This window comes from Canis lupus, chromosome 30 (genome assembly GCF_048164855.1).
Source record: "Canis lupus baileyi chromosome 30, mCanLup2.hap1, whole genome shotgun sequence".
NCBI classification, from domain to species: Eukaryota; Metazoa; Chordata; class Mammalia; order Carnivora; family Canidae; genus Canis; species Canis lupus.
Genome location: NC_132867.1, coordinates 39,379,026 through 39,394,463, shown reverse-complemented (window position 1 = coordinate 39,394,463; position 15,438 = coordinate 39,379,026). Strand labels below are relative to the sequence as shown.

The following is a 15,438-nucleotide window of genomic DNA, read 5'->3' as shown; positions in this document are numbered from 1 at the left end:
ATGAGTTTTTTTGTCTATTGCTATTGTAACAAATCACCATAAACCTGGTGCGTTAAATAATACGGATTTGTTGTCCTACAGTTCTGGAGATGGAGAGTCAGACACAGATCCCACCAAACTAAAACCAAGGCTCTAGAAGGGCTGTGTTCCTTCCAAGGGCTGTAGGGGAGGATCCAACTCTTTGCCTTGTCCATCTTTGGACAAGTTAGGTTGTTAAAATTAAAAAGTGCTTCAAAGGGTTTTGTTTGTTAGACAACTAAAGTACTTGAAGGGAAAATAAAAATATTTTATTTTTTTAAGGTTTTATTTATTTATTCATGAGAGACACAGAGAGGCAGAGACACAGGCAGAGGGAGAAGTAGGGTGCCCATGGGGAGCCTGATGTGGGACTCGATCCCAGGACCCTGGGATCATGACCTGAGCCAAAGCCAGATGCTCAACTGCTGAGCCACCCAGGCACCCCCAAAATAAAAATATTTTAATATAAGAAATGCATTCAAAATATTTATGGACATTTAATAAACAGGTTCAGAGGCTTCCTTTCCCCCCCAAATGATTATTTAAATTCTCCAAATTTATATGCAATAAGGTAAAGTAAACATAAAAGCCCAAGAAAAGGGGCACCTGGGTGGCTCAGTCGGTTGAACATCTGCCTTTGGCTCAGGTCATGATCCCAGGATCCTGGGATCGAGTCCCGCATCAGGCTCCCTGCTCAGTGGGGAGCCTGCTTATCCCTCTCCTCCCTGCTTGTGCTCTCGCGGTCGCTATGTCTGTCTGTCTGTCTCTCTCAAATAAATAAAACCTTTAAAAAATAAAAATATAATAGACAGCTGTGGATAAAGCAAACATGAGATTGTTGCAAATAATCTTTCCTATACACAAAAATATCCTCCAGGACATCACAATATCTAAATCGAAAAATAGAAGCTCCTCTGCCAGGTATGGCTGTGAGTAGACTTATGTACCCTATATAAAGCCTTTGTCAGGGATGCCCGGGTGGTTGAGCATCAGCCGTTGGCTCAGGGCGTGATCCCGGGGTCTGGGGATCGAGTCCCGCATCGGGTTCTCTGCAGGGAGCCTGCTTCTCCCTCTGCCTGTATCTCTGCCTGTCTCTGTGTTTCTCATGAATAAATAAATAAAATCTTAAAAAAAAAAAGCCATTATCAGTTCTTCTGTAAAATGAATTTGCCCAGAGAGAATTTTGCAATATAAAGATGAGTTTTCCTGTGTGTCTCCCAGCATTCGAGTTTATAACGAGGTTCCTGTGTGCAGCCCCTTCTAGGAGAGCTCGCCCACCCGGTGCCCTGGAGCCCTGCAGCTCCCTGTCCAGAGTCAGCTCTAACCTGGGCATCCGGGGCCCCTTCCCGCCCTCACTGGGGAAGCTGGGTGCGACAGCGGGCCTTCTCCCGTTTCCTGCTGCAGCTCCCTTGTCCACATACCTCCCGCTTTGTAAGAGCCCCCCAGGAGAGGTCGGTACAGATCTGTCCCAGCCTGTGCTTCGCCCCAGTCTGATCCCAGCTCCTCATCTCTCCCAATGCCCCGGGTGTCCGTCCTCCCCCCATCCCGGGAGCCCACCCAGAGCACTGTTGCTCCATGTCGGCCCCCGAAAAAGGTGTGGATCTAGTTTTTACCCTGCATCTGTCTTCTCTTTACATACTTCCTTTCTAAATTGTTTTGATTGATTGAGAAACAGAGAGAGAGAGAGAGAGCAGGGGGAGGGGGAGAGCGAGAGGATCTTGAGCAGACCCCGAGCTGAGCACGGAGCCTGGCACGAGTCTCGATCTCACGACGCGAAGACCATGACGTGAGCTGAAACCAAGAATCGGACGCTTAACCGACTGAGCCACCCAGGCGTCTCCTTTTACACACTTCTTGTTATTACTGTGTGTTCGAGACAATGAAAATGTTTCAAGGCACCAGACAGCGTAGCAGCTTCGAGTTTCTTCTCATGTATGTACATATATATTTCTGCAACATTCAAACTATTTCAAAGATTTAGCTGCCCATTTATTATCAGACAAAAATTCAGAATGCAACCTGGGAGGTCATGGTCAGTCCTCACCTGATGTGGCCCCCAACAGCCTCATGACTGATTGTCCCCCACCTCCCGGAGCACAGTTTCTCTTGGATGTCTGTAGGAGTCCCCTGGGGCTGCTGAAGCAATCCTATAGCCTGAGGAACCATCCTCTTACAGTCCAGACGCTGGAGGCCCGAGAGCCAGGTGTGGACAGGGCTGGCGTCTCCCGTGGCATCTCTCCGAGGCCTGCAGACGGCTGCCTTCTCCCGTACCCTCACGTGGTCGTCCTCTGGACACGCACTCCCTGGCGTCTCTGCATTTCCTCTCCCTCTGGCACCAGTGGGCTCGGGCAAGAGCCACTCTAACCCTCTCATTTGAACTGAGCACTTCCTTCAAGGAGCTGGGTCTTCAAACACAGTCACCCACCAAGGTTCCAGGGCCCAGGCCTTCCGTGGATGAGCTTGGGGGGTGGCGCACAAGTCAGCGCAGGGCCCCACCCTGCCCCATTCCACACCCTCTGCTGTCCCCAGGGCTCCGTCCCCTGAGCTGTCGCTACCAGCTTGAGGCTCAGCGACCGGGCCCAACCTCAGGCTTTATTGGCTCTCTCTGCTTCTGAGCTCAAATGATGGCCACGTTTCCACCTTCCCCCGGGTCTCTCTCTGCAGCTCCAGACTCAAGCCTTCGTTTCCCTCCCTCAATGCCATCTCCATTTGGGCCTCCCTGGAATCTGTGCTGCAGATGGAACTATCCAAGCCTGAATGAGTCACCTCCCGGCAGACACTCAGTCTCCTTCCCACCTACGTTGATCCCCCCAACACCAGGCCCAATGGCCTCAGTGCGCCGCTCCTTCTAGCTAGTAATTAGGGAAAGAGAATGGGCCACGAGTGCTTTTCTTCTAAACTAACCAAGTGAGGCTGCAGAAAAATCAGGGCGCAGAGGCTGGTCATCACAGAGGGCACCCGCAGGATGGGGTCTGGGCTCAGTCCTGTCACCTGTAGAAAGAGACACCAGAAGGTCGGTGGTGGCTAGGCACCTGACAAGCAAAACCCTTTGGAGCATTTATTCCATTTTAACAACCTAGACTTATAAACTTGCGAACAATCTTAAACATTTCAATATTATGTTTAAAACTTAGTAAAATTCTCCCCTGCAGGAGGCCAGGCTTTGTCCTGGAGCCTCGCGGTGGAGTGCAGAACGGGGCTCACCTGGCAGCCCTGGGACGGCGACCGTGCAGTCACAGCATTTTGCCAACATTGCAAAGGTGAAATATTTTCACTGCAATCCTGAGGACCACAGCTTCTTTCTGCCCACACGTTGGCTTTATCCCAGGGCTCTTGTGGATGCTACAGCCGCCGCGGGCACATTTGGACGCGTGCTGAGGGGAAGCTGAGTTGGGGGTACATTTCGGTTGGGATGTGTCATTTTGATGTTGTCTGCCGTCATGTGTAGGTCATTTGTGGTTAACTGTGAAGGGTGGGAACGGCTTCCAGGGACGCTCCGACCACCCGCAGCGCTGGTTCGGGTTCTCCGATGCTGCCCAGCGCCCCACGTTTGTGGGTTCCAGAGAGCTGGAGACAGAAGCTTCCAGGATGGGGAACGGCAGAGGGTCCATCCATCCCCTCCTTAGAAATGCTGTTTATAAATTGTCATAAGAAGTGAGCAAAGCATACGCACCCTGAAAATGTAGTTCAAATATTACAGAATTAAGATTCTTCGGTCGTTTGATGTTGCAGTACTGCTGGTTTTTGAGCATTTATAATTCATTGCGGGTTCTTTTCTCATTTTAAATAGATACCTGCTCCTGGGCTGCTGTCGTATTTATAATTTTGTGTCATATTTTATAATTTTGTGGCTTACTTCTTAAAGAGGGTCCTCCCACAATGGATAAACTTCAGCCCCCGTACGATACGGGCCCGGCTCTAGTAGAGCTTCTTGCAAATATGCACCGCCCTCTTCCAGAAGCATAAGATGCTCAGGCCTTGTGTAAATAGGCCGTTGCTTCAGGGAAGAACTAGAATGTGCCAATACCTAAAAAAATCCAGTCCCATCTGCGCCCAGTTACTGGGTCCTTCCGACCATGGTTGGAATTTTATGTTTGGTTCTGTGCATTGGTTTAGCACTTTCTTCTCTTTTTAAAATTGCCTTCTGATCCATCATGTCCTGGGACAGCTGGGGCAGTGAGGCAGGACTGGCAGGTCACAAGTCCCTGCTCGACGGAAATAAACACCGACCAAAACAGAGGCTCAGCCATTGGCAATGTGCGCTCAAACCTAGGGGCCTGGAATCCAGACTTAGACACTCCAGTCCTTGCCTGGATGCACGGCCAGTGAATATGAACATACCCAGTGAGGGTCAGAGGCTGACATTTGCAGGGGCAGCCAAGATGCGTGCAAGGAAATATCCTCTCCTTCAGGCCCAAAGGAGGATGCTCATGAGCCCCAGGGGTTAATGTACCTCAGCAGGCGTTTCTGGTCCAACTGGAAAAACCAGGCCAGGCCCTGGGTGGTTGCAGGCTGCCCAGTGGGAAGAGGAGAAGTTTCCTCAAGCTAGTAGTGAGAAAAGAAGGTAAGAAAAGAAGCTGAATCACTAAGCAAGTAAACACACACCACCCAGATTCCCACTGGTGGAACCGGTCCTGGGGGGCTCTGGGCCCCTCACCCCGGGCACCCTGGCTGCACGTCCCGGCCAAGGAAGGGTCAGGGCTCATGCAGCCTCTTCTCCTCACTGATTCCCATTTCTACCATTCCCCTTGCTCTCCATCCCATCTCCCCGCCTCCCACCCAACTCCCAGGTAGGACCCGTGACCCTACGCCTCTTCTAACACCCCAGCCAGCTGTGCTCTTGTGGCCGAGAAGTAAACTTGGAAATGTGAGAAACCCAACTTCCCGGGCGAGGCTATCTGGGAGTTGGGGAGGGTGGGAACACAGTCTGTGGGGCTCAGGCTTGGGCATGACTCTGCTGTCACCCACTCTGGGTGCAGGGGTGCTGGTCCAGCCTGGAGCCCCAACTCTGCATCTCGCTCACCTTGATGGTGGTACCATATGATGCCCAGCCCAACTACTCAGCTGGAGGACATGCAGTAGATGTGGACTCCGGTCTGTCCCATCTCCTGAATGGTGGCCCAGCCCCTGACCACCGTGCAACTCTGAAGGACACGCTCAAACTCTGTGTCGCTTCTGTAGGGTAGGCTAATGGCCCCCGACTTCCAGTATCATGCCCAGAATCTAAGGAGATCATTTTTAGCAAATGCCATCAAAGGACCCAGCACATGGTAAACCCTCTTAAAACTTAAAAAAAAAAAAAAAAGATTAAACCTAGTGCCTTAGTCCATTCGGGTAGCTACAACAAAAATACCACAGCCTGGGTGGCTCAAACAACAAACATTGCTCACAGTTCTAGATGCCGGAAAGACTGAGATCAAGGTGCCTGCACATTCTGTGAGGTCACCTCTTCCCGGGTCATTGCCAACTGTGTTCTCCTTGTGTCCTCACACGGAGCCAGAGGCCAGGGAGCTCTGCAGGGGCCCCCTCCATGAGGGCACTGACCCTATTCATGGGGCTTCATCCTCATGACCTACGGGTCTACCAGAAGCCCCACCTCCTAATATATTGGGGGTTAGGATTTCACCATGAAAATCTTTTCGGGGGGGACACAAATATTTCATCTATAGCATTATTGTACTGATTACATTCCCATTAAAAATAATAAAATTTTAATTTGTGAATAAATACACAAAATTATTATTATTATTATTTTAAAAGATTTTATTTATTTATTCATGAGAGACACACAGAGAGAGAAACAGAGACATAGGCAGAGGGAGAAGCAGGCTCCATACAGGGATCCTGATGTGGGACTCGATCCCCAGGACTCCAGCATCACACCTAGGCCGGAAGGCAGACGCCCAACCGCCGAGCCACCCAGGCATCCCAAAATTTTATTATTTTTAATGGGAATGTAATCAGTGCAATAAGTAGTACTGATTTAATATGACTTGCATCACAGATTATATTCTAGAAATATTGACCATATACTCTCCTTTCTCAAGTCTTTCTCCTGTTTGGGTTCTCCTGAATAAGAACCAACATGGCACCGGGAAATTATTTTATCCTCCCAAACTCCTCCTTGATAAACCGGAAATTACATTCGTCTAGAGTTTGTAAAAATAAGAATGTACGTGGCTCCCCTTTTACCACCTCTTCGCTGGATTTCGGGAGGAGGGAAGACGTTTTATACCTAGAAGTCAAGCTACCTTTGAGTACGTGTCAAGCTTCATGTCGACAGCACCAAGGCCACGGTGAGATTATGGGTTTAAAGTTCATCAACAACCAGACAAAAATGCCCAGGTTCTGAGAATTGGGCCACAGGCTCCTTTCTCAAGACCAGGACCTGGATGTTTTGCTTCGCTGGGCGGGCCATCCGCTGGCTCCCGCCCGTGGCTCTGTGTCAGGCCGTCATCACCGTTATTCTGTAGAGGTAGAAAGACTCTTCCCTTCCCGCTCTATCTTCTCGGTGGCTGGTCCCTGGAGAACACCTGTGAGGGCGTTCTAACAGGTGTCAGATGCCGTCCAGGTGTGGTAACGACAGGCTGGGCGCATGAGAGGCCGGCAAGTGCCTTTCTACACCTCGTGTCCCTTGATCGTCTCAGTAACGGGGAGCACTGGGCCCGCCTTGGAGAATGTCATCTACTTCTCATGATTACATTTCAAGGATGACGGTGCCAGGGTTTAAAACCAGTTGTCTGGCTTCAACCAGCTTGATCAGAACACACTGCTCAGCTAGCCCCTCTCCAGGGAGCGCCTGCTCATCCCAAGCAAGAGTTAATTATTGGGATCAGGACGTGGCCGAGGGGCCATGGTGTACGGCCTCATGGAGATTTTAGCTCCAGCAAAGGTGTCTCTCAGGTAAGGAACTGCTTTTCTGAAGACTAAAATCACCCTGGGAGGTCATTCACTTTGCTCAGGTTGCTTCTCGTCTGTCTCACACTGTTCCAGCCAGCTCCATCCATTCACAAATTAAAATTTTATTATTTTATAATCTATATTATAGATTATATATCTATATATCTATATATCTATGTATTATCATCTGTATTATTTATTTATGACCCTCTGCCTCCCCAACGAGACTCCATAATGGAGTCTGCTCCCAACCCCTCCTAAAGCCTCCTCCAAATGCTCTCCTCCGCCCAGCACCCAGCAGCCCCCTAAGTCTGCCACCACTCCCCCCTGACACGCCGTCCGGGCACCTGGCACAGGTGAGGCTTCTCAGGTGGGTTCTCCACTCAATGCTTCCCAATGCTCACATGTGTCTTTTAAAAGGAGAGTCCAGTTGGCTTTTAGTATGACTTGTGAAATACGACACTGAGGATCAGCGGTGGATGCGGTCGCTCTGGCTACTTACCAATGGGACAGAATGTAAATCCGGTCCTCTCTTCATCTCCACGCAGGGAGGGCATCTCAGGGACAGCAGGCCGGCGACGAGGTGGGGAGCTTTGTCAAAACATTGCTTCGTGATTTAATTTAACTTTTAGGTTTAAACCCACCATCACCCCTGTGCCGGTGTAAAAGCCAAGCTGCAAATGTGCCCCCTTAAATATGCCATTTCTTTTCCGATGATTTTAAATTTTAAATCAGCATAAGGAAGCCAGCAAGAGAGTGATCTCTGAGGGCATGGAGGTCCAGGTGGTCACCAGTGAGGACCGGAGGAGAGCCCCCCGGGAAAGTCACAGTGCAAGGCTGGCCCTCACCCTTCCAGGTGAAACCCCATTCATCTGACAAGGTCTAAAACCCTGCTCGAGGCAGCCTCCTGTCCCCGAAGCCCGGAGGCGGCTGGGAGGGGGTGGACAGAGTGTGTCCCGGACCACCAGCGTCAGCCTCACCCCTGAAACCACCATAGAAGGCTCTTGGAGGCAAAGCTCATAAATTTGCATTTTCTATCAAGCTTTTGAGGTGATTCTTACATAGAATGACCCCCGAGAATTACTGGAGACATCACACACTCATATATCCATACAGATGACCTCCGTGGCGGCACTTTCCCCATCTTCCATGTCTGATCAACCCTCTTCTGTTTTGTTTGTTTGCTTATTTTAGCTGGATTCACATTGGATGGAATGAAGGTGAGGTCCCGCTGGTGTGGAGCTGGCTGCCTGCCACCTGACCCCCTGTGACCTGACTTGCACAGTTGTTTTACCATCAGGAAGCAACCGACCCATTTTTTTTGAGCCTTTGGGTCACTTCTCCATGCAGGACAAAAAGTGCTTTTAAAAACTCCTGTTGTGGGTCACCTGGGTGGCTCAGTGGTTGAGAGTCTGTCTCTGGCTCAGGGTGTGATCCCAGGATCCTGGATCGAGTCCCACATCGTGCTCCCCACAGGGAGCCTGCTTCTCCCTCTGCCTATGTCTCTCATGAATAAATAAATAACATCTTCAAACAAAAAAAGAAATCCTGTTGTTTTTGCTAATCTCACTGTTACACCTGAAGCCACCTCGTCCTACACAGTTGTGGTATCATTGATGGTTTCATGTGTGGCTGGACAGTTTCAGGTATTAATTCATCTGCTTTCCTTACCCTCTCTCTTTCCTTCTGGTCCGGACCAAGCCAGCACTGGACTTTGTTTCTCTGGAGCCCAAGGGGAGAAGTGGCCAGAAGTGGGTCTTTCTGGTTCTTTTAGTCCAAAAGCCTAAAGCCTTAGCAGAATATTCTAGACAGCAGCCTTTTAAAAGGCTGTAAAATGAAAGGAGGAAGACAATTTGCTTCGAGGGAGAGGAAGTTCCCTTTGGCGGGGCAGGCCCTCCTCCTGGCCCTGCAGGGCCCATGGGGACAACATTCTGCAGGCGATGCTGGTGACGGCTTCACATCTTTTTCAGCAAAACATTGAGGGTAGATGTGCTTCCTCATGGCAGCCACCCCTTACCTCTAGCTGTGCTCTGGGTTTGTGGCTTCCTTTCTAAGCAACTGCGAGGCATCTCACTGTAAATTTTTATATTGAAATGGGGAGATTCATTCGGTTGGAAAATTCGAGAATTAAACGTCGCTGTTGTCATGATGACGAGACACGTCTTAAAAATAAATTTAAAAAATTAAAAAAATAAATCCATGTTTTATGTGTTATGTCTATGTTTTATGTCTATTTTATTCCAAATTAAAAAAAAATAAATCCAAAGTTTAAATAAATCCTTAAGAGGCTACACGATGAGGGTACCTGGCCTGAAAGAGCTGGAAGGGACCCAACAGGGAATGTGTTTGCAGAGACTGATTTATACACGGCTGGTCTCAAGAGTTGGATACCAGTATAGAATGGAAAGAAAGAAAAACTAAACAATAAGGTGAGCAACATAAAGAAACAGGACAGGAGGACAAAGAAGAAGAAAAAGCAACTGACCATAGAGGTGGACACAATAAATGTGCTTCTGAGCTTCCCAGAAACCAAGGACGGAGAAGTGGGGGGAAGCTCTGAGTCCTGTGGAGGGGAAAGCAGAGCAGTTCACCTTGGCAGATGATGGTCCTTTCCAGAAGGACCAAATTCTGCACTGCAATCCCCCTGCCGGCACAGAGACAGGGCCGTGTGCGGCCTGGGGGGCCAGTAGGAATGCCCGTTCTCTACACGGGTGCTCCTTCTATAAACAACACAGAGGGAAATCCTCTATTATTGGACTGGCTGTAAGATTGTGCCTCAGAAGGAGGACGCCTGGGTCCCTCAATAGTTGAGCGTCTGCCTCCGGCTCAGGGCGTGATCCCAGGGTCCTGGGATCGAGTCCCCTGCAGAGAGCCTGCTTCTCCCTCTGCCTGTGTCTCTGCCTCTCTCTCTCTCTCTCTCTGTCTCTCATGAATAAATAAATAAAAATCTTTAAAAAAAAAAAAAAAGAAGGAGAAGGGCATGGGGTGTCACTTCCTTCTCTCATGCTCTCCTAATTCTACAACAACCAGGTTTTTGTCACTCTAGAATCCCCCTCACCATGCTCCCCGGATCGAGACAGGTGCAGCCTGGTCCTCCCACACATCACAGGCACCTGCTTCCTTCTCCTTGAACTCTTGTCACACAGCCTCCCAGACGCTCCCCTGGCTGGGTGGCCCCCTTCCTGCCTGATGACGGGCTGCACCTTCTCATCCTCCTTCTGTGGGCTCCCTCTGACCCCCCCTGGGGCTCTGTCTCCCCAAGCCCCTGGCTTTCAGCAGCATCCCCCTGCTGACCCCCAACCGCGCCGTGTCCACTCCCCCGGCTCCGACTGCGTCCTGACCATCTCCGCCCAGAGGGCTGATGGCCATCTCTGCTCACTGCCCAGGGCTGCTGTCACTACATACCACGGGCCCGGCAGCTGAAGCAATTTTCTTCCTCAGAGTTCTGAAGGACAAAAGTCCAAGATCAAGGTGTCGTCAGGGTTGGTTTCTCCTGAGGCCCCTCTGCTTGGCCTTTGGGTGGTGGTCTTCTCGCCGTGCCCTTGCCCGGTCATCCCTCCATATGTCCAAATTCCTCTTCTTATAAGGACATGAGTCCAACGGATCAGAGCCACCCTAAGGGCCTCATTTTAACTGAACCACCCTTTTGAAGGCCCCATCTCCAAGTACGGTCACCCTGGGGCTCTGGGGTTAGGGCTTCACCCTATGGGAGGGGTGGTGTGGGACCATTCAGCCCACAGCAGCGTCTCAGACTCAGTACGCCCACGGCCGCGTTCTTGGTTTCATCCCCCAAATCTGCCTTCCCCATCCCAGTCAAGGGCACCCGATTGCTCTAGCCGTTCAGACCAAAGCCCCTGGGGGCCTCCCTGACTTCTCACCGCAAGGCCCACATTCTTTCGGCTAATGTGAATCTTATCTGCTCCCCCACCCATCCCCCAGGGACCGTGACACCCAGAGCACCACTGGACGTCCCCTTTCCAAGGACCCTCCTCACCCGCACAGGGCCCCAGCAATTCAGTCTTATCGTGGCCGAGAGCACAGTCTTATCGTGCCTCCCGGACACAAGCCAGGTCGTGTGATTTCTCTGCCACCGCCCACCTCGGAATACAACCCAAAATTCTTTTTGTTGCTCGGAGGCCTTGCATCATCGGCCCTACTACCTATCTCTTACTCTTTATGGTTCTTGTCTCTTGGGCTGTTCCTCTGGGCCCCATGTGAACTCCTGCAGGGAGGGACCTCTGCCTGGAAAGCTTTTTCTCTGGCAGATGCACCTGTTACCTCTCCTACCCTACAGGTTGGACGGGAACCCTCTCCTATCATCACTCTGTCCCCTTGCAGTGAGTTTTATTTTTCTTTTTAGCACTTAGCACCCTCTGATTCCACGTGTTTATTATTTATAAGTTTCTACCTTCTCTGATGGGATGAAAACTGCACGATGACTCACAGTGGGCTCCCTCTGTGCCCCCAGCACAGGGCCTGGCACAACGCAGGTGCCCAGTAAATGTGTGCGGCCACCCCACAGAGCAGAAGGAGGCATGTGGGAGCGGGGGGGCCTCCTCTGTCGTTTCTCTAAGCTGAGGAATTTAAGAGGCTAGGAGAGAGAGAGCAGAGAAGGCAAGGATGATTCCTACTCAGTAGTAGCTTCTGACCTCAGCCCTCTAGGGAGATGGGGACTCTGGGACAGGCCACGAGGCATCGGGCGTCCACCAGACCCAGCAACTTCTGGAACAGCTCATGACGGTTCTAAGCATGTTCCACGCAGGGCCAGCCCCTGGGAGGCCATCCCTGCTCCTTATGGGCCGTGCAAGCTGGCAGCCAGGTCTTCCAAGTTTTAAAGAGGAGCTGGAAAGCTGCATTTTTATGTGAAGTTTCTTGATTTTAAACTGTTAGTTCAAACGCTCTTAGCACTCTGATTCTACTAAGACACGTCATAGCAGGTTTGGCCCGTGACAACCAATTAAGAGGTTTGTTATAAATCAATCTAAAGTGGCTGGGCACATTTTTAAAGTCATTGATGCCTCTACTTCTGGCCTCTAATTATATATTTAAGTCAGAGAACAATTAAGATACAAAACCATGATTCAACTTTACAAACCACGTGCAGGAGAGTAGTGCTAGAGGGTTAGTTTCTCCTATCTTTCGAGACAGCGCATGGACAGGCAGCCTCATGAGGGGCTCACGAGGAATTTTCATATGAATCGGAATAAATCGTCTTTTCCATGAGACATTTCCTGGCTTGTTGGAAACCTGCCATGTTAAAACTGCCATACAGTGTGATCCCGGGGTCCTGGGATCGAGTCCCACATTGGGCTTCCTGCATGGAGCCTGCTTCTCCCTCTGCCTGTGTCTCTGCCTCTCTCTGTGTCTAACATGAATAATTAAATAAATTTAAAAAAAATAAAACTGCCATACATCTGAGTACAAATGTGGAAGGCACTCCTTGGATTTGGTCTGTACACGACATGCACAGCCACACAGGCCAACCCCAGGTATGAATGTCTCTGTCCAGCCCGTCCTAGACCTAAACTGCTTGAAAGTTGTCTGAATTCTCCTTTCTTTGGAAGAGGTGGCAACTTTTACTTGCCCAGCTCTTCACGGTTTGCAAAGTCTCTCTTCATTCATTGGCTAATTGAATCCCCTGCAATACAGATATATGTTATTATGCCTATTTTATGGATAGAGGAATTCATTCTCAGAGGATTTCAGCAATTTGCCTGTGAGATTCTGAAAGTAGTTAGAGGCAAAGTGGAGTACAAACCCCAATTCTCTGACGTAAGGAGTCCCTGAGGTCTGGGCTGTTCCACCTGGCATGGTCCGGACCGCTTTGCCCTTGTCCTCATCCTGGCGGGCACTCTCACTCACACTCGGCCCTTTAGCTCACTGAACAGTGATCTCCAGCCCTTCCCAGGGCACACAGCCAGGGAGATACTGGGGGTGGGGCCAGGGACCGTCAACAGTCCCTTTTTTAAATCAGTAAAGAAGGAAGTAGATTTTTGTTTTCTTCCTTCTTTATAGTGGAATCATTTGCTGTTTTACAGCAGACATTTTGTACCCAAGACTGAAAGACTTTTACAACTGGGAACATGACCAGTTATATTTTCCTTATTACTTTGCTGAGTAACTTATCACTCTCCATTTACATAAAATTGTCCTTTATTGTCAGGTGCGGGCTCCCCAGATAACCGCCAACACACCCAGACAAAGACCAGTTTATCAGTCATGATGATAAGGCCCTGTGATGTCTGGGAGAGGGGAGGTGGGGCAGGACCCACCCAGGCCTGGAAGTGGAGCTTGAGGTGGGGCCTTCAGGGTAGGGTGGGGAGATGGTTTGAGCGGAACTGGGTGTGGATCCTGTTGCAACATTCGGGACTGGTGGAAACAGCTGGGCAAGGAGTGTGAGGCAGGGATTTGAAGAATCACAGGGCATAAATTAATGATATTTGTCACTGAAGAATTGGTGGGGCCTCCTAGAGGTTTCACTAGTGAACAATCAAGTCATTTCCCTGGGCCAGAGATCTCCTGGAATAGTGCAGTCATGCTACTGAAGACAGTCAGATCTTGTTAACGGAGACAGTGAGCTGTTTTGAGTGTAGGCCTAAGTGGTCTCTGTGCTCATTCTTTAAAGGGCAGATTCACTAAAGCAGTTATGGTTTCTGAAAACCAGTGAGAAAAAAAAAGTGCACACGTGTATATACACATATGTGCAGATGAGCACATGTATGTGCATATTTAAATTGTGTCCGGCATGTCAGAGATCCCCAAATGAATAGAACGAGGAGCATTCAAGTCAAGATGAGCTATGCTGTTTGTCGATCAGTTATGGCTCGTTTTCTAGGTGGACGTATTTGTGATAACCAAGTTGCAATGTGGGGCGTCCTCGCACCTGAAGAAAGGGAAGGAGGAGCAGAGCTCACTGCAAGCTGTTGGCTGTCCCCAGATGTTCCTGTTCTGCTTCAGAGCACATTGACCATTGACCCACCCCAACATAGCTGTCGCCTGCTTCACCTGTTGTAGTGGCTCTCATGGCTGGACATTGTGTTTCTCGGGGGAGAGAGATTTAAGAGTTTTATGTAACTTTGGGCCAACCATTACCAGGAAGGAGACAGAGAACTGGCATAGCTCCCCAAGCTGACTTCCTAACTCAGAGCAGTAGGGCTTGGAGGGTGGGGGCAGGAAGGGACTGGGACAATGGTGACAAATTCAGCAGGTGTACCAAGGTCTGGTTATAGAGGCTCTGGGAGTCCCAAATATCCACTCAAAATCTGAAGGATATTTAAGTGTGAATACGGAAGAGAACATCTATAGAATCACCAGGCCAGTTTAATCTTCTTTTTAAAGTTGTGTATTTTAGCCAGAAAAAAGAAAATATATAGAAGCGGGGGGGGGGGGGGGATATGTTTAATGATGAGAAATACCCTTATAAGAAAACCTTGAATTTAAAATATTTAAGAACTTACTATGGGGACACCTGGGTAGCTCAGCCAGTTAACTTCTGGACTCTTGGTTTTGGCTCAGGTTGTGACCTCAGGGTCTTGAGATTGAGCCCCATGTTAGGCTCTGCACTAAGCAGGGAGTCTGCTGGAGATTCTCCTTCTCCCTCTGCCTCTATCCACCCCCTCACTCATGCCCTTTATCTCTCCCTTAAAAAAACAAAACAAAACAAAACAAACTTACTATGAATGAACTATTTCTAATTCTTCTCTCTTTCAAAAAAAAATATTTATTCAGATCAATACCCCTAAAAAGACTTATTTTTGTAAGGTGGGGCTGGCAGGAGGGCAAAACTCCAGGGATCACATGAGGGGTTCGGTAAGACCCATTTCATCAGAGCAACCTTTCTGGAAATAGAATTGCATTGGTAGTTAATACATTTAATTTCTCTTGATAGACCCTAGGTAACGTGCTGTTGGGGAAGAAAAATTTTCCTTTACCCTTCCAAAGTTCCTGCATCTGGTCTAAGAACCAAATTGACATGATGCAGATTAACAGGAGAACAATAAAATTTAATTTCATGACTACGGAAGCCAAGTCATGAAAGGTAAAATGATTCCAAAAGCAAAAGTTTCCAAGACAGAAAGGTAAAATGAGGTTGTCTATGCCCCCCTGAGCTAAGGAATGGGTTAGGGGTCTGGGTTTCAAAGGGAAAGAGAACACTTCACAGGGCGATGAGACGAAGAGCAGATGTTTGGTAATCAGATGTCCACCCTGCCCACAGATGGGTCACCCAGATAAATTCATCTCTGCTAATAACTCCAATTCTGGGAAAGATCCTCAATTTGGATTCTTCTATGGAGTTAAGGGATGGGTAAAAGTTTCTCTTGAGCCAACAGGGTCTTGGTTGCCTTCAGCTCAAAATAGTCCACAGGCCAAAAGGGTGTATTTGGGGGAAGACATACTCTGAACCCCTTCAGTGCATTCTGAGATGAATAATAAAACCTGCATTACTCATTTAGAGACAAATTTAATAAAACGCTAAAAAAAAAAAAAAAGAGAGAGAGAGAGATGGAAAAATATTTGCTA

General features: G+C 49.1%; 1 long non-coding RNA gene across 1 annotated transcript; it reads right to left on the bottom strand.

The window, feature by feature from the left end:
* Positions 1-1,985: 1,985 nt before the first annotated feature.
* LOC140621717 (uncharacterized) lies at positions 1,986-12,787 on the bottom strand. The gene is made up of 3 exons (XR_012021481.1): positions 12,677-12,787; positions 3,223-4,563; positions 1,986-3,009 (listed from the first exon to the last, which is right to left on the bottom strand). It is a non-coding gene; the product is annotated as an uncharacterized lncRNA (long non-coding RNA).
* Positions 12,788-15,438: the final 2,651 nt, after the last annotated feature.